Raw genomic sequence first — 18,926 nt, 5'->3', positions numbered from 1 at the left:
CCTTATGGCAGAAAGTGAAGAGGAACTCAAAAGCCTCTTGATGAAAGTGAAAGTGGAGACTGAAAAAGTTGGCTTCAAGCTCAACATTCAGAAAATGAAGATCATGGCATCCGGTCCCATCACTTCATGGGAAATAGATGGGGAAACAGTGGAAACAGTGGCAGACTATTTTTTTAGGCTCCAAAATCACTGCAGATGGTGATCTCAGCCATGAAATTAAAGATGCTTACTCCTTGGAAGAAAAGTTATGACCAACCTAGATAGCATATTCAAAAGCAGAGTCATTAGTTTGCCAACAAAGGTCTGTCTAGTCAAGGCTATGGTTTTTCCTGTGATCATGTATGGATGTGAGAGTTGGACTGTGAAGAAAGCTGAGTGCCGAAGAATTGATGCTTTTGCAGTGTGGTGTTGGAGAAGACTCTTGAGAGTCCCATGGACTGCAAGGAGATCCAACCAGTCCATTCTGAAGGATATCAGCCCTGGGATTTCTTTGGAAGGAATGATGCTAAAGCTGAAACTCCAGTACTTTGGCCACCTCATGCGAAGAGTTGACTCATTGGAAAAGACTCTGATGCTGGGAGGGATTGGGGGCAGGAGGAGAAGGGGACGACAGAGGATGAGATGGCTGGATGGCATCACTGACTCAATGGACGTGAGTCTGAGTGAACTCCGGGAGTTGGTGATGGACAGGGAGGCCTGGCGTGCTGCGATTCATGGGGTCGCAAAGAGTCGGACATGACTGAGTGACTGAACTGAACTGATACCTATGTCGCTTCCCTCATGAACATCCCTTCCACCTCTCTCCCCATCCCATTCTTCTAGATTGTTACATTTTTAAACAGTAATAACTTAAATCAGATTTTTTTTTTTTGGTCAGGTTTTATGCTTTTATTATCACAAACAAAATGTCCACACGAGCTGTCTTCATTTTCCTCACTGTGCGGTCTGGCATTGGGATTGGTGATTCTGATGGCCAGCTGGGCTGCTCTTTCTACAGTGGCCTTGTGGTTCTTGGAGGAGATGTTGTGAGCAATCTCAGCACAGTAAGATTTGTTGCACAACAGCAGCGCCTCAAGCTCCTTAATGTTGTGGACCAGGAACTTCCGGAAGCTGCTGGGCAGCATGTGCTTGGTTTTCTTGTTGCTCCCGTAACCGATGTTGGGCATAAAGATCTGGCCCTTGAATCTTCTGCGCACCCTGTTGTCAATCACCTATATCGGCCTGACTGACTGATGCCTAATGAACTTCTTGGTCCTCTTTTTGATGATCTTAGGCTTCACGAGGGGTCTGAGGGCAGCCATGATGCCAAGTTAGAGATGGCTCCAGATTTTTTTTTAATTAATTTTGTTTATATTTTGTTAAAATATTTTTTACCTTTTTTTTTTTTCAAGGAAAAATTTAACATTCTTTACCTCTATATCCTCTTAATGTCTAATTTTGGTATTTAATGCATTCTCTTAGTTTTTTCAAAGATCAAGCTTTCATTCTTCTTCATATTTCATATTGTTTTTGTTTTCCATTTTGCAAATCTCTATTACTATAAGTAACTCTACTACTTCCTTCCACCCACTTTTTTAAGATTATTTTGCTCTTTTCCAACTTCTAGATTTAGAAGCCACCTTCTTACTTTTCAATTTTTAAATGTTTTTCCTTATTTAATATTTACAACTTTTTATTTGGCAATAACCACAGATTAACAGGAAGTTGCAAAAATAGTACACAGAGTCCCAGTTTTCCCCAGCATTAAGATCTTACACATAACTACAGTGCAACTTCAAAATCAACATATTGACAGTGGTATCATACTACTAACGAGAGTATAGACCTTATTTGGTTTCACCAGGTTTTACATGCATTCATTTGTGGGTGTTTGTAGCTCTGTATAGTTTTAGTGCATTTTAGACATTCATGTAATCAACACACAATCAAGATATGGAACTGTTCCATCAGCACAAAGGAACTTCTTGTGTTACCCTTTATAATCACCTATATCTCATACCCCCTCCAGTCCTTATCCCTGGCAACCATTAATATGTTCTTCACTTCTATAATTTTGTCATTTTAAAAACTGGAAATGTTATACAAATACAGTCATACAGTAGGAGACCTTTTAATACTGGCATTTTTCGTTCCTCATAATGTGCTTGAGGTTCATCCAAGTTGTGTGTATCAATAGTCTCTTTCTTTACATTGCAGGGTAGTTCCCATGGTGTGCGTGGTTGGTTTAACCACATGCTCATCTGCTGGACATCTAGGTTGTCCTGTTTGGTGTTATTACAAATGAAAGTGCTAAGAACATCTTGTGCCAAAATAGGTTTTCATTTCTGTGGGATACATGTCCAGGAAAATAATTGCTGAGGTATTAAAGTATGTGTGTGTTTATTAGAAGTTTTCAGACTTTTTTTTTTTTTTCCAGAGTGACTTACCATTTTGCATTCCATCCAGCTCATATGCTCAGCAGCATCTGGTATTTTCACTATTTTTTCAAAAAATTTTGGCCACACACTGAGGCATGTGGCATCTTAGTTCCCCAGCTAGGGATCAAACCCATTCCCCCAGCATTGAAAGGCAGAGTCTCAACCACTGAACTGCCAGGGAAGTCCCCATTTTCAGTATTTTTTCTTTAGCTGTTCTCATAGTCAAAATTCCTTGTGGTTTTAATTTGCATCCCCCGATTACTAGTAAGATTCAACATCTTTTCTTGTGCTTGCTTGCCGTCCACATTCCTCTTTAGTGCTATGTCTATTCATGTCTTCTGCTCATTTACTAATTGGATTGTTTATATTTCACTCTTGACTTCATACAGTATATTCTATATTGGTCTAGATAAATGGTTTGCAAGTAATTTCTCCCAATAATTTCTTCCTCTTAAATTCTTTGCAGGGCAAAAGTTTTTAATTTTGATGAAGTCCAATATATCAATTTTTTCCTTTTCAGGATTGTGTTTTTGGGTGAAGGCCAAGAATTTATTGCCTAGCCCAGGTTTTTTTTTTTCCCAAGATTTTTTTTTCCTAAAAGTTTTATAGTTTTACATCTTTTTACATCTTACATCTAAGCTTATGATATATTTTCAATTAATTTTTGTATAAGGTATGCAGTTTAGGGCAAACTTCATTTTCTTTGCAAATTGCACCAACTTCATTTATTGAAAAGACTATTACCCTTCCTCCATTGAATTGCTTGTGTACCTTTATCAAAATCATTTGGCCATATATACCATGCTGTCTTGATCCCTGTAGCTTCATAGTAAGTCTGCAGTCAGGTAATGTGAGTCCTCCAAATGTCTCTTCTTCAAAACTGATTTAGCTTAATTAATTTTACACCTGGATATTTTCATCCTTTCCCATTTGTCTCCTGCTTTATTCTAGAGAAGAAAGTTCTTGCATAAACTCTTTCTTTTCTTGTTGCAACTCCTGTAAATGCTTTTGGTTTCTCTCCAGTCTGTCCTCCAACCACTGTAGTAGAGGTCCGCTGAATGCTGACCTGCACAGATTCTTAGTAAACACTGAGCCATTATGGATCTTGGTTACTGAATCCAGATGTGGAAGGCTGTGGATCCTCCTATGTGCATCTTGCCCCTCTTGATACAGGATCTTGGGCAACTCAATTGCTGACTCAAGGCACACTTTCCCAGTGGTTTGATGGGGGTACAATATGAATTGGGATTTCAATTCTCTTATACTCTGAGCTCTTTTGGGCCTTAATGGATTGAAAGCAAGTATAGAGTACCTGTCCAATCTTCATATTTTTATCTTGTAGGAAACAAGAAAATACAAGCCCTACAAAGCTTTGCTCCATAATCTGTTACATGGCTTGTGTGTGAACATCAACATGGGAAGGCCTAACCATTATATGGGGATGGGAATGATACCAGCCCACAACTCTCAGGTACCACCGGTTAGTTTAGCCAACCTCTCTATCTCAGTTAAAGCCTCAGACAGCTGCTCTGGAGAAATTTCCACTCCACCCTTCCTCTTATCAGAACGCCGCAAGACAATGACAGAATGAATGTGAACAATTCTGACAGTGTCAAACTTTTCAGCAACTGTGTGGATTTCAGTTCTAGTGTATGTAAACTTGGGGTCACTCCTTAAGTCATCATTCAATTCTATGCACAGCCCCATCACCTCTTCTTTCTCTGTGCTCAGAGTGTGGTTGAGACATAGTAGGAAAGCATCTGGACTCCAGATGAACCATTTGCATCAAGTGCAACTGCCATCTTGGCTCCACCCTGCTCACGTCTGCCTCCAGCCAGCTCCAGCCTGGCCAACCAGCTGCTCAGGCACGAGGTTCTGTGGGGACTGGCCCTGGGGTGCCCAATATTTAAAGTTTCCAATAAAATATCTGCAACTATAAATATTAATGTAATTCAAATTTTAGATATATTTTAATAATCTCTCAAATTTAGATGTATTCTAATAATCCCATTCTTCATTCTTAAACATATTTGGTGAAAGTGAAAGTTGCTCGGTCCTGTCCGACTCTTTGTGACCCCATGGACTATATAGTCCGTGGAATTCTTCAGGACAGAATACTGGAATGGGTAGCTGTCCCCTTCTCCAGGGGATCTTCCCAACCCAGGGATTGAACCCAGGTCTCCGGCATTGCAGGTGGATTCTTTACTAACTGAGCTAATATATCTGGTATTTTTTATAATTGCTCATTTCCCTAAAATTGCATAATAGTTTGTGTTATGGAATACATATGAAATATTTTTTATTCTGTACTTGTTGTTCATTCCTGAGTTTATTCCTTGATAGGCAAAAATTATGACTGCACGTTATCAGCTCTTCAGTGTTTGTTGACAGCAACCTAGTGAGATAGACACTATAATTATTGCCACTTTTCAGATTGGAAAACTGAAGAGCATAACTGGTAAGAAATGCACAAATGATGAAATTGGTAAGCAAACCCAGAAATTTTGTCTCTAGATTCATCTCTTAGAGTCTGTTACTTTAATATAATTTGGATTCCTTCTTAGATTTTGGGGGGATTTTTTACTGCCTGTTTTTCAGGTTTTACAGAACATTTTATTATCTCAACTTCTTATAGAGCTATTTCTGCTTTACCTTGGGTGTGACACCACCATTATTGATCTTCTCTTATGGGCTTCAAATTTATTACTGTAACAATTTTATGTTAATCTATAGCTAGATTTTTTGTACAGGGGAAACATCAATTGTTTTTCATACTCAGATTGTCAGCAAGAAGACATGATGTCCTGTTCTGGCAGAGGAGTGGGGTATAGAGATTTTCCAATCTTTTAAAATAGAGGGGCAGCCCAATCTGTACCTCAGTTTACTGAATTTTGAGGAAGAAATGCTTAAGTGCAGGAAGAAATAGTACTTTATTTTATCTAAAGGCCAATAGCATAAAAAGTAAAATATTTTAACTTTTTAGAGAGTATAGACAGAGTTAGTTTAAAAAAATCTCTTTTATCTTTATGAAGTTTGGACTTACAAAAGCATTTATGTACAGTTAAATAGAGTTATTTGAAATAAATGGGCCCAATCTGCCTACCAGAATCAAGGTTCTATTTCCCAGAGAAGATAAGCTTTGAGTATTTGATGAAATGATGATAGACAGGCAGCAACATTTATTAAGATGCATCTGTGTACAAGACAGGATGCTAGTGGAAGAAATCTGTCCTTTGTGACATGATTCATAATAAAAGCAGAGCTGCTATTTTATCTAAAATCTTTTATTTCTAAACATAATATTGTACTTTAGCAGCATCCCCTTCCTTTTGAATCCTCCTTAACCCAGGTTAGATGGAATTACAAAATACACTACTTATTTTCAAAGTCACACTTAGGTAGTGATAAGGAAACCATTTAGGCAACCAGTGAGGGGCAAAAACAATATAATCATAGGATGTATCCAAATTCTTTATTTGACAAACAGCTTCATTCCAACGCTCTAACATTCCTTCTGTGCCAAAAGGTCTGAAAGACTGGAAATTACTTTTCCTAGTTTGTCTGCATGTAGGGTTTCAGTTTGAATTAGCTGATGAGAAAAATTTGCTTGAGATGGAAAGTAGAATTAAAAAAAATATTAGCTAGTATTTTTGGTGACCGCTTAAAGTAGGCATGTAGTATATGTAAGTGATAAATGTAACGTTTTGCCTGGGACTGTTCAAGCCTGTCAAGGAATCATGTCCTCTGGTGCTTTTCAGAAGCTTCCATCTCCTGTGGTGCCTCCCTTAAGATTCTTGAATTTTCAAATTTCCTGAAACACAGATCCATCCTCTCTAGCCTTTGTTTTCCCTGTCCTTCTAATTGTAGTTTAAGATTCAAACTCTTACTTAAAGTACATAGGGTGGCTCATATGTAAATGAAAAATTTTAAGTGAGGCAGAAGAAATTATAAATAACATAATGTCAAAAATTCTTTGTTGAATTAAAAGCAAGTTAGCACATAAGGAAACATTGATGTGAAGAACAATCAAGGGAAAAAATGATCTTGGAGAGACACATGCAGAAGCCTCAGATAATGGAAGTCCCTATCATATATTTTAAAATTATACTTAAAATGATAGTATGTAAAAAGAGGTAAAAGACATGATTGAGAATACTGGCCTAAGAACTGACACATCTAGCAAGTTCCTTGGGTATTGCTGATACTACTCGTCTGGGTATCATTTTTTTAAATAACTACTGCTTTAGAGGATACTATCAGTGTATGGAACCCTTTTCTGTTATAGAGGATGCAGTCACAACTTGGATATCAGTTTAATTCACCTCTGTGTGCACATTCTCCAATTTGTACTTCAATCCTATAATTTATATTGTAGCCTCTTCAGATGACTTGATTTTGCCCAGATATGGAAAGAAGGAGAATTACTTGGTAATCTTTGTCCCCCTAGAACAACCTTTTTTCAGTGACAGACATATTTGTAAAAATAAAAATAAAAGCACAGCCTTTTCTTTGAGATAAGATAGCTTCTTAAGTGCAACTTACATGCCAGAGTTTCCTGTGTCATTATGTTGACATGTGGATTCCACTTGACATTATGTCCCTTGTTTTTTCTTTCCTGCTTTCATGATCTTCCATATTTCTCTTTGGCTAATTCCCTTAATACATCAGGTGTACAAGTATATGAAAACTCCAGAAATAGTATTGTCTGTATACTCTTTCTATTACCTGCTTTTCACCTCTTAACTATTATTATTCTTATCTCTTGTTATATCTAATAAATTTTGATTGAGTGCTAGACATTTTGGACAAAACAAAAACAATGGACTGTTTATTAAAGTGTCCATTCATTGTACGCAGCTATTGAAATTAAAATTTTAAATAATTAAGATGAAATAGAATTAAAATTGTGTTCCTAAGTCATGTAGCCACCTTTCAAGTGTTCAGTAATCACGTGTGGTTACTGGATATAATTTTGGACATTGCAGCTTCTGAATAAAGAATTCTTAGGGCCTGGACTCCATCTTAGGCCTGTTCATGCTGATCATGCTCGGCCACCTTTCCAATGGACTCTGAACTCTGTGTTTAGTGCCTATGAAAACAATAGAAGGATAAGACCCCCTCCAGACAAGGGAACCTTGAAGATCGTATCTAGGTTACTCATCGCCTAAGAGAAAACATACACTAATCACCCCTTCCTCCAGACAGGCCAAAAATTTTTCCGTATCATTCGGAGTGTAACCTCGGGTTTAGTGATTATTGGCTAATTGTTTGCCTGTTTGAGCACATGAGCACATAGCACGTGAATGATGGGGTTCTTGGGATTGTATTTTCCTTGGTTTATTTCAGTCTCAAGGAATTTGGAGTGGTGGGTTCAGACACATACACTTAGGGTATAAAAGATTTTCACAAATGCTGGTCGGGGTCCTTGACTAAGAGGAGACTCTGCCTTGGGCCCGCCGGTGTGATAAACTGTACTCCACTATCTGCATTGTCCTTCTGAGTGAGTTTGTTTCCCAGAACGCGTGGCTACAACACTTCCACAGTAACAGAAAGTTTTGTTGGAAAGTTCCAGTTTAGAGACTTTGACTGATACTGTTTTCCTACAATAAGGGCTTATATATAGTCTGATCACATTATTCCAGTTAGAGGCAGCAGCAATTAAATTTGCCTTTAGTTTTCTTAAGGTGTATCATTTTGGGTTTGCCTTTGCTCCTAGAATGTATGCCTTGTGAGTTCTCAAATGACAAACCTGGTGGTCTGTAAATGCTATTCTTTGTATTCCCAATACAATGGAATTGGTAAAGGCTCTTTTTAGTTTAGTTGCTCCCTTCTTTGTAGATTTTAAAAGTCTCATACAGTCTAAGGAAATAAAAACATCCTTTGTGCGAGGTGGGGTGCTAGGACAGATTTCTCTGTAGTTCTTTTTTCTATCAGATCTTGTCCCCTCAAGTTTGACTGTCTTAGCAGTTCTGAAATTTAACTTTCAATCCATAGTCTCACTACTTTCACAAAAACTCTGGCTTTAAGAGTTCTGGTTGTTCGTTCACCCAATTTAAGAATTAATGAAAATTTAGAGGAACAAAGCATCACACAAGATTGAGCTCACTTCAGGACATTTTTCTTCTGTCTGGCAACTTGGCCTTTCAATTCCCAACTGACTTATATGTCCTTCTATGCCTTTATTTAGTAACTTAAACGTTTTTTTTTTTAATCTTTGCCCCTCCTTCTTATGTGGATTATTAAATCTGTAGCTGGATATTTTTCATCATTTTTGAAACTTTCTTAGTCATTTTTTCTTCAGATATTGCTTTGGGCTTATTTATTACTGCTCTCTTTCCAAATCTCCAACTATCCATGTTAGACTACATTACTGTTCTCTATGTTACTCTCTCCTCTGTATTTATATCTATTTTTATTTTCTGCTTCCATTCTGAATATTTTCTTTAAACCTGTCTTCTAACTCATTCTCTTTTCATCTGTATATCTTGTCAAACCCATCTATTTTTACTGAATTTTATAAATTTATATTCCAGTCCTCTGCCAATTTTCTATCTTGTTTTCTATCATTTTATCATATTAAGCATTATTGGGATTATTACATCATACAGATTTTGTCTGAGTCTGTTTTTACTCTTTTGTTTGTATGTGTCTTTGCTTTGTATTAATGGTGTAATTTTTTTTCTTTTGTCAGTTATTGAGTAACATAGTATTGAATATCAAATATAAAAATTGTAGAAATGATTAAAGGATTTTCACTAGTTTATATCCTCCTAAAGAAGATTTTTATTCATTGTTGTCATGTGTTAAGGGCAAGGGCAACCCAAATAACCTTAACCTCTTCATAGGAATTTAGATTATTTGAAGTGGTGCTGCTTTTCTAGAACTGACAGTATTTTTCTGATTCACTTTTATCTCTGGAGATTAGGACTTTATGTCCTCAAGACAAAGCGGAGGAGATTTAAAAGCTCTTTCAGCTTGTCTGCTCCTGGACTTCATTTATATATATATATATATATTTCCAAGAGAAGTAAGTTATACAGTCAGTTAGCTCTCTTCACTGATATTAGTGGGAAATTAAATTCACTTAGCATTACAAAAAATATGGTAAAGTAAAATATGTGTCTAAAAATTTTTCTTGGCATTCACAGTTAATTAGAAAAAATATAAGTGCTTATTTCTGATATTAAATATATTCAGAAGAAAGGAACATTAAATACAGTCACAAACATTTGTTACTTTTACATGGTTATCCATCAGTATATTAAGATGCATATTTCACTATATTTTGCTTATTCCTCTAAAATAGGTCATTACTGCTGGAAAAAAAAAAAAAAAGATGTAATGAGTAGAGGAATATGATACCCATGTATAGGGTAGGGTACAATAGAGTATGAGGGGAAAATAACTGTTAAAAATGTATTTTAAATGTAAAAGCATATATAGTTAAATACGCATGTTTTCTGGTAATTGTCCATGGTCCTTTATATTTAAAATACATTTCAATGAAATTTTTATACAAGTGTACATTGATAGAATTATTTTTTGCTTTACTGCTACGGGGCCTGACACTTAGAGAAATACTAGTAAGTACCTCTGAGCCTCAGACCTACATCTGAATAAACTACAATTCCTGTTTTCTAGATGCTGTTTCTTATGATTATATACACATGAATCTTTTAATAGTTCTTTCTTAGCATGCTTACTTCAGTAAAATGCTGTTGCGTTGTTTTTAAATTTTTGTTTCACTGTCTTACTTAGCTTCTTCATTGTATTGTAAATATTTCAGCCCCATTTTCCCTCCCCATATAATTTTTTCACTGACAATGTTTAAGTAGTTGCTTTTGATTGATTAGAAAAAAAATTCTTCAATATGAAACTAGTTTTTTCTTATTTAGTAAGCTAGAAAAACAACTTATTTCCCAATAAAATACCACATAATTAGAAAATGTAACACTGTAAAATAATATAAAGTTGTTTTTGTTTTTTATGTTGAACCATGCTCCTTTGTATTTTCATCTTCAGAATTGGTGTTTGAAAGTTTGGTCATCAACCCGACTCTTATAACTTAAACATATGTTTATCTTTTCTCTCATTGTCTTTCTTCTTACTCTATAGGCTTTTATAACTTTAGTATTTATTCTGGGATATTTGAAATTTTATCAGGGTAGGTGTATTCATGGATATGTTTTTTAATTCATTGTGGCATTCAAAAAGCTGTTCATTTTCTTAGATAAGTGTATCATCTCCTCTGGGAATTAGGTAGTGGAGTAAATAAGGATTTCAATTTCTAATTTTAATGTTGATGGTTAGCTCTATAACTCTAAATATTATGATTATGTATTTAGTTTTTGATTTGCTGACTATAAACAAAGTATATTTGCCACTATGAAACATGAAACATTTATCTCACTGACACTTTCTTCATCTCCATGTGTCATCCTTTTAATAAATTGTATTATATATTTATCACCATATGGCACAAGCTGCTGGTTTCAGACAGTACCCCAGCTTTCTTTTAGTAGGAAGAGGTCAATACCCACCTCCAAACACTATTTTACCATTACCTATTCCCCATATCTACCCACTTTGCTAGTTATTCTATACCACAAAATTCACTGAATTTGTATTCTGGTAATTAAAAGAAAATCTTTCAAGATATGTTCATAGTTTGATTCTAATTTTCAAAGATAACATTGTGGCCATAAATATCATTTACTCTAGAAATTAAATAGTGAGTTTGGGCTTATAGAGATGGATATGTGATCCTATGTTATGATAATTCTACATCACAAAGGAAAAGATATATAATGGAAATTTGGAGAGAAAGCATGCAATGCATTTTTAAAATTTAGATTTTATTTAATAGTCAACTTCTCACTAACATCATCTTACATTTTTATCATATCATAAATAGCTGAAATTTAAGTTTCCTTTTGAAATTACTACATTTGAAATCTTCTCTTATTTATACTAATTTAGACTGATATCTAGGCTTGATATATAACTCACATCTTAAAATTAAAAAGTCTATATCAAGAATGTTTTATTTGAAGTTTTTGTCAGTTATTTTAGATTTTATTTGATCTTGATCAGAGAATATGTAGAATCCTTACTTTTTATTTATTTATTTATTTTTTAATTTTAATTTTATTTTTAAACTTTACAATATTGTATTAGTTTTGCCAAACATCGAAATGAATCCGCCACAGGTATATCTTGTTATTTCCTTCATTTTAGTATGTACCAGATTATGTACAAACAAAATTATTTTTAGCCTTTCTCTTTTTACAAGGCCAAAGAACAAATTCTTTATAATTTCCTAGAAGCCCTGGAAGATCTCAAAGACAGTTTTAGGTGCAAAATATACCATTTTGGATTTGACTTGGGGATGGAAAAAGTCAAAAGTTGTCATGAAGTTTGAATGTGGGATTAAATAGAATCATGAGTTAGTAACAATGCTCAGCTATTTAACAGGACGTGATAAAAGTCACCATAATGTAGACTTACTTATTCTGAGACACAATATCTTTGCCTTAAAAGATTACCCAGAATGTAAAGAGAAACCCCTTTTTAAACTTAAGAAAATTTTGTCATTTTTACAGAGAAAAACTTAAATTCTAATTTTGAATCAGTGTAATTTTTAAACCAAAGTTCTTTTTAAACAATCTTAGTACATCCACTGAACTTTAGCCAGCTTTGACCCAAGCAAATAAAAATCCCTTTTCATGAATGTTATACAAGTTTATATATTCAATTAGGTCTTGTCATACATTTTCCTCTAATTCTAGGAAAAAAATCTTATTTTGGAATAAAACTATTTTGCTTTTCTTTAACAAAAATTGATCCTGTACATCCTATATATAAAATTGTTCTTCTCTTGCTCCTAATAGAGTCTCTGACATTTATTGAGTATAATTTTTAACCACAATAACATCAATTTCCCACAGTAACTATGAGATAGATAATGATACACTTCTTTCATACAGTAGAATTTTGTAGCTGACCAGGCATCTGGTCCCATCACTTCATGGCAAATAGATGGGGAAACAGTGGAAACAGTGTCAGACTTTACTTTTCTGGGCTCCAAAATCACTGCAGATGGTGACTGCAGCCATGAAATTAAAAGACACTTACTCCTTGGAAGGAAAGTTATGACCAACCTAGATAGCATATTGAAAAGCAGGGACATTAGTTTGCCAACAAAGGTCCGTCTAATCAAGGCTATGGTTTTTCCAGTAGTCATGTATGGATGTGAGAGTTGGACTGTGAAGAAAGCTGAACACTGAAGAATTAATGCTTTTGAACTGTGGTGTTGAAGAAGACTCTTGAGAGTCCCTTGGATTGCCAGGAGATCCAACCAGTCCATTCTAAAGGAGATCAGTCCTGGGTGTTCTTTGGATGGAATGATGCTAAAGCTGAAACTCCAGTACTTTGGCCACCTCATGCAAAGAGTTGACTCATTGGAAAAGACTCTGATGCTGGGAGGGATTGGGGGCAGGAGGAGAAGAGGACGACAGAGAATGAGATGGCTGGATGCCATCACCGACTCGATGGACGTGAGTCTGAGTGAACTCCGGGAGTTGGTGATGGACAGGGAGGCCTGGCGTGCTGCAATTCATGGGGTCGCAAAGAGTCGGACATGACTGAGTGACTGAACTGAACTGAGGAGAACGCATGAGTATACATCTCACAATTTTCACGGCTATATACTACCACACAGTTGCATTCATCTTAGATGCTAGCAAAGTAATTCTCAAAATTCTCCAAACCAGGCTATCAATAGTACATGAACTGTGAACTTCCAGATGTTCAAGCTGGATTTAGAAAAGGCAGAGGAACCAGAGATCAAATTGCCAACATCCACTGGATCATCAAAAAGGCAAGAGAGTTCCAGAAACACATCTACCTCTGCTTTATTGACTATGCCAAAGCTTTTGACTGTGTGGATCACAACAAACTCTGGAAACTTCTTGAAGAGATGGGAATACTAGACCACCTGACCTGCCTCTTGAGAAATCTGTATGCAGGTCAAGAAGCAACAACATGGAACAACAGATGGGTTCCAAATTAGCCAAGGAGTATGTCAAGGCTGTATATTGTCACCCTGCTTATTTAATTTATATTCAGAGTACATTATGTAGAATGCTGGGCTGGATGAAGCACAAGCTGGAATCAAGATTGCCGGGAAAAATATCAATAACCTCAGATAATGCAGATGACACCACCCTTATGGCAGAAAGTGAAGAGGAACTAAAGAGCCTCTTATGAAAGTGAAAAAGAAGAGTGAAAATGTTGGCTTAAAGCTCAACATTCAGAAAACTAAGATCATGGCATCTGGTCCCATCACTTCATGGCAAATACATGAGGAAACAATGGAAACTGAGAGACTTTATTTTTTGGACTCCAAAATCACTGCAGATGGTGACTGTAGCCATGAAATTAAAAGATACTCGCTCCTTGGAAGGAAAGCTATGAGAAACCTAGATAGCATATTGAAAAGCAAAGACATTAGTTTACCAACAAAGGTCCATCTAGTCAAAGCTATGATTTTCCCAGTAGTCATGTATGGATCTGAGATTTGGACTATAAAGAAAACTGAGTGCTGAAAAATCGATGCTTTTGAACTGTGGTTTTGGAGAGTCCCTTGAGAGTCCCTTGGACAGCAAGGAGATCCAACCAGTCCATCCTAAAGGAAATTGGTCCTGAATATTTATTGGAAGGACTGATGCTGAAGCTGACACTCCAATATTTTGGGCACCTGATGTGAAGAACCAACTCATTGGAAAAGACCCTGATGCTGGGAAAGATTGAAGGCAGGAGGAGAAGGTGAGGACAGAGGATAAGATGGTTGGATGGCATCACTGTCACAATGGACATGAGTTTGAGTAGGCTTTGGGAGTTGGTGATGGTCAGGGAAGCCTGGCATGCTGCTGTCCATGGGGTTGCAAAGAGTCAGACACAACTGAGCAACTGAACTTAATAATACTTATTTCAGATATAATATTCATAGCTGCTCTGTACTGTAAAAATTGGAAAAAATGTATATAAACTTAAAATTACACTTCAGCATCCTATCTTACTGGCTTCCCAGGTAGCTCAGTGGTAAAGAATCCTCCTGCCATTGCAGCAGACTTAGGTTTGATAGCTGAGTCAAGAAGATCCCCTGGAGCAGGAAATGGCAACTTACTCCAGTATTCTTGGGCTTCCCTTGTGTCTCAGCTGGTAAAGAATCCGCTTGCAATGTGGAGACCTGGATTCAATCCCTGGGTTGGGAAGATCCCCTGGAGGAGGGAACAGCTACCCACTCCAGTATTTGGGCCTGGAGAATTCCATGTACTGTATAGTCCATGGGATCGCCAAGATTCAGACATGACTGAGCAACTTTCAGGTTTCATTAATTAACTTAATATAGCGTAAGTCTAAGGCTTTAAGTTACCGAGTGATCTTGAAAAATGTCTTCCAGGTGTCATACTATAAAACATAAGTGTTAGTCACTCAATCATGTCTGACTCTCTGTGACCCCATGGACGTAGCCCACCAGACTCCTCTGTGTGGAATTCTTCAGGCAAGAATACTGGAGTGGGTTACCATTTCCTTCTTCAGGAGATCTTCCCAACCCAGGGATCGAACCCAGGTCGCCTGCATTGCAGGCAGATTTTTACTGTCTGAGCCACCAGGGAAGCCCCTACTATAAAACATAGTTACTGTTAAATTAACATTTTTCAGAGTAATGATTCAATTTGCTTAAACGCAAATTTTTTTATCATTGTAAACATCTAGTATGTGTAACCCTAGCCTATTTGATTATTAAACATGTACAAATGTACTTGCTTTTCTTGAGAGAATATGCTAGAGTAGAATAAAAATGTATGTTTATATTGTACCTAACACTGATAATTGAGAAGACATTCTTATGAAAAAAAAAAAATGCTAAATAAGTCTTGTTTGCCACAGACATACCTAAAATTATGTTTACTTGAACTCTTAGAATGTCTTGGTGATTTCTATAATAAAAAATAAAATAATATTTAATAAAACACATACTAAAATAATATAAAACAGTTGTATGTAATAAATAGTAATTTATATAAATTAGTATTTTAGTAATAGTATTACAGTAATATAATAATATTTAATAACATATGCAATAAAATATAATCATATTATATATAATATAAATAATAAAAAGCTATTATAAAATACATTTTTGTGCATATTGGAAATATTAATTTAATTTACTTAATTTCTAAAAATTTTAAGAATACTCAATTTATATAAATGCTTATTTATTTCTAAACCAATCAGAATAGATCTTTAAACAATTTTATAATCTGATTTGCTCATATCATTGTCAGTAAGATAGTATTATGCTTACATAACATATATACACATATGTATAACTATAGACACAATAGTTCATAGCTTAAATTTTAAATTCACTGATTCATGTGAAAAAGCTGACTCTTGTTCTTGCCTCCTCTTTATATTTTTACCAGATGCTGTGTTTTGCAGCTCTGTGTCTGTATACTCAGTCACTTCAGTCATGTCTGACTCAGTGACCCTATGGACTTTCTACAGGTAAAGCAAATTGAAATTACTGTTTCAAAATGACAGCTAAAACGTTTAGCTAAAGCATCTCCAGTGACATTTGTGAAGGAGACCTTCCAAGAATTTCTGTACCATGATGTATAATATTAAGTAGACTATAGACTATATTTTAGATGAGAGAGCAAAGAGAGTTCAGGGAGGTGTATAGGCCAAATCTACAATGATTATCTGAATAGAAATTAAAGAAAAAAAAATCCAGCCTGTTTCCAATTATGTTTGTTAGCCTCAAGTTCTATAATTATTGCATCTTCAATCCCTTAAATTTTGACTGTAAAAGAATAAAGGGATATATGCTGGTGATTGAAGAATGCTTTCTTACTAATTGGTTATCTTAGTTCATTTGCCACCAAAGAGTTTCCTTTAGCTTTTGGGAATGGTTGCTAATTCCTTGGGTATAACACCCCCTACCCACCCCCGCCGCCAATAGATTAGTGATTCAGGTTTCTTTTTTGATAGATATTCCTGCAGCTGCCATTGGCTTCATTTATGTCCATTTAAGGCTTATGGGGGAGGAGGGAACATTATCAGGAGCAAGAATTGTCTAATAGTGAGATACATTAAAAGGCAAAGTTATGTACATGTAGAGTTAGAGACATTGTGAAAGTGAAGAATACAGAGAATCTAATTGGAATGTACATATTTTTTCCAAAAGGTTAAAAGCAGTGGAGTTAAACAGAAGGCTCTGTAGAGTAGTGAGATGTCCTAGTGAAATAAAAGGATATTTAAAGTCAAGTCACAAGGTAGATGGGACTGTCAAGTCCCATCACAGATATGGTTTACTTACTCCAAGGGAGGGTGGTAGGAGAATAAGAGAAATGTGTTTCTCTTGTGTCCACTGTAAAGACAGAGGTGTATACATTTATGGGGATGATTATTGTCCCTTGCCCATTGATATTTATTTGTGTAAAAAAGAGATTTAGTCGCTCAAAGAAAAATCATTGGGGAAGTGGATTTTTGGATTCTTGTTCCCTTTTGTACTCTGAGTCCAAGACATATGACATTTTTTTCCCTTCTTTTATAACATTTGCAATTGTCCCTACCTATAGTGTTTCCCTAGTGGCTCAGATGGTAAAGAATCTGCTTGTAATGCAGGAGACTTGGGTTTGATCCCTGGGTTGGGAAGATCCCCTGGAGGAGGCAATGGCAACCCACCCTGGTATTCTTGCCTGGAGAATCCTATGGACAGAGGCACCTGGTGGGCTACAGTCCACAGGTCATATAGAGTCGGACACAACTGAGTAACTAACATTTTCACTTTCTATCTGTAGAGTTTTTGTAGGGAGCAGACTTCCCTGGCTTGTTTCCTTCACATTGTTTAAGTTGTAAAGCCATGAGTTTACATCGTGTTGAGTTAGTTTTTTCAGCAATGAAGTCCTCATGGTATTGAGCTAGTGTGTGTGTTTCAGAGATAGGAATATTACAGTAATCTACTTAAAAATCTCTAATTTTGTTTTGTAAGCTCTTAACAAAGCTAATGCCAGTGGTGGAACACAATGATGATGAGCAGAAACACAATAGTTCTTTCAAACTAATCTATACCTATAATGGAGTCAAATTTTTCTCTTTATTGTCTGCAATCTTGAATCTCTGTTCAATACATTATTGTTTGTATTGGACAAATTGAAAGTTTTATGATTTTATCCTGTATGTGAGCTTCAGAGGTATTCTCATTTCCTTGATGATGCTTCTTCCAGGCCCACCAGGGGCTGTACAAGTATATATAATGCAGGGAGCCCAGAAAAATATGTCCTGAAGACTAATCTGAATGGGTTACTATTTTTTTTTCCTATTCTTACAGGATTCTGGAATATCTTTAATAATATCATGCAAATCTGAACGAGACCAAGGCTTAAAGTGTTTAGGTGGGCACTAAGGTGATTTACCTTTCATCACAGGAGGGAAAGTCAATAATAGCTGTTAGGGTGAACAGTTGGGAAGCATGGGCATTTAATGGAGCCAGGAGAAAATAATGAGGAGTAATAGGGGCTAAAAGCAAACAGGGCAAACTGTAGATGAAGGAGGAATATTTGGCAAGAAAAAGAGCTGGGAAAGATACGTGTGGAGAGCTTTAAGTGAGGAAAGGGTGTGAGTTTGCTGGAGGTGAAGGAAGAACAAGAGGAGTCCAGTGGTGGTGAGAGACATAATCTTGAGTTAAATTCTTCCAAACAAAGGTAAACTACTGAATTGTCTCTGCAGTGGTGAAATATTTAATTCAGGGATTTGAAGGGTATTTGGAAGTGAATTGGAATTTCTTTTATAGCCAAGATAAACACTGGCGACTAAATCAAGCTAAAAGAGCTCGGAAAAAGTGAATTGAAATTAAATCTTTACTGTGCTGCCATCAAGTGTCTGGAACACAGGAGTCAGGGGTGGACTCACTGTGGCTTCTTCAAACTATGGAGTGTGGGTGTCCCAGAGGCCTCAGGACCTGAGTACAGGAGATAGGGGTAAAGGGGATGTTTTGGCCTGGTGAAAATTATGGCGCCTAATCATCAAAGACAAAAAACAAATAGCTTGTGCTTGCTTCAGCAGCACATATACTAAAATTGGAACAATTCAGAGAAGCTTAGCATGGCCCCTGCACAAGGGTGACACATAAATTCATGAAGCGTTCCATATTTTTCAAAAGTGTATTTGATAAATCTGTAATCAGAGAGAAATGTTAATATCCTTCTCTCAGAAATTAACATGCATTTTAATAAGTCATAGTTTGACTTAAAAAAAAAAAAAAAAAAAAGCTTAGGATTTTTTTCTTATTCTGGTTCCTGCAGTAGAAATACAACCACAGATCTGAATATTCTTGTGTCCTAATGGGTGTTTTTTTCCTTAGACGTCCTTGGGGAGGTGTAGAAAACCTAATGTGGGCTGATTTTATAGCTGGGATTGTTTTGTAATCAGGGA

At 36.1% G+C, this 18,926-nt stretch overlaps 1 non-coding gene and 2 pseudogenes across 1 annotated transcript; 1 reads left to right on the top strand and 2 right to left on the bottom strand.

Annotated features, from left to right (window-relative positions):
- Positions 1-854: 854 nt before the first annotated feature.
- Positions 855-1,301, bottom strand: LOC102279533 (large ribosomal subunit protein eL32 pseudogene; annotated as a pseudogene).
- A 2,058-nt stretch (positions 1,302-3,359) lies between these two features.
- LOC102278685 (lys-63-specific deubiquitinase BRCC36 pseudogene) lies at positions 3,360-4,203 on the bottom strand (annotated as a pseudogene).
- Positions 4,204-18,541: 14,338 nt separating this feature from the next.
- On the top strand, positions 18,542-18,648 carry LOC138989065 (U6 spliceosomal RNA). The gene has a single exon (XR_011465298.1). It is a non-coding gene; the product is annotated as a U6 spliceosomal RNA (small nuclear RNA).
- Positions 18,649-18,926: the final 278 nt, after the last annotated feature.

Source organism: Bos mutus, chromosome 8, assembly GCF_027580195.1.
Source record: "Bos mutus isolate GX-2022 chromosome 8, NWIPB_WYAK_1.1, whole genome shotgun sequence".
Classification (NCBI taxonomy): Eukaryota; Metazoa; Chordata; class Mammalia; order Artiodactyla; family Bovidae; genus Bos; species Bos mutus.
The sequence above is the reverse complement of the archived record's forward strand: the minus strand, read 5'-3'. Positions and strand labels throughout refer to the sequence as shown.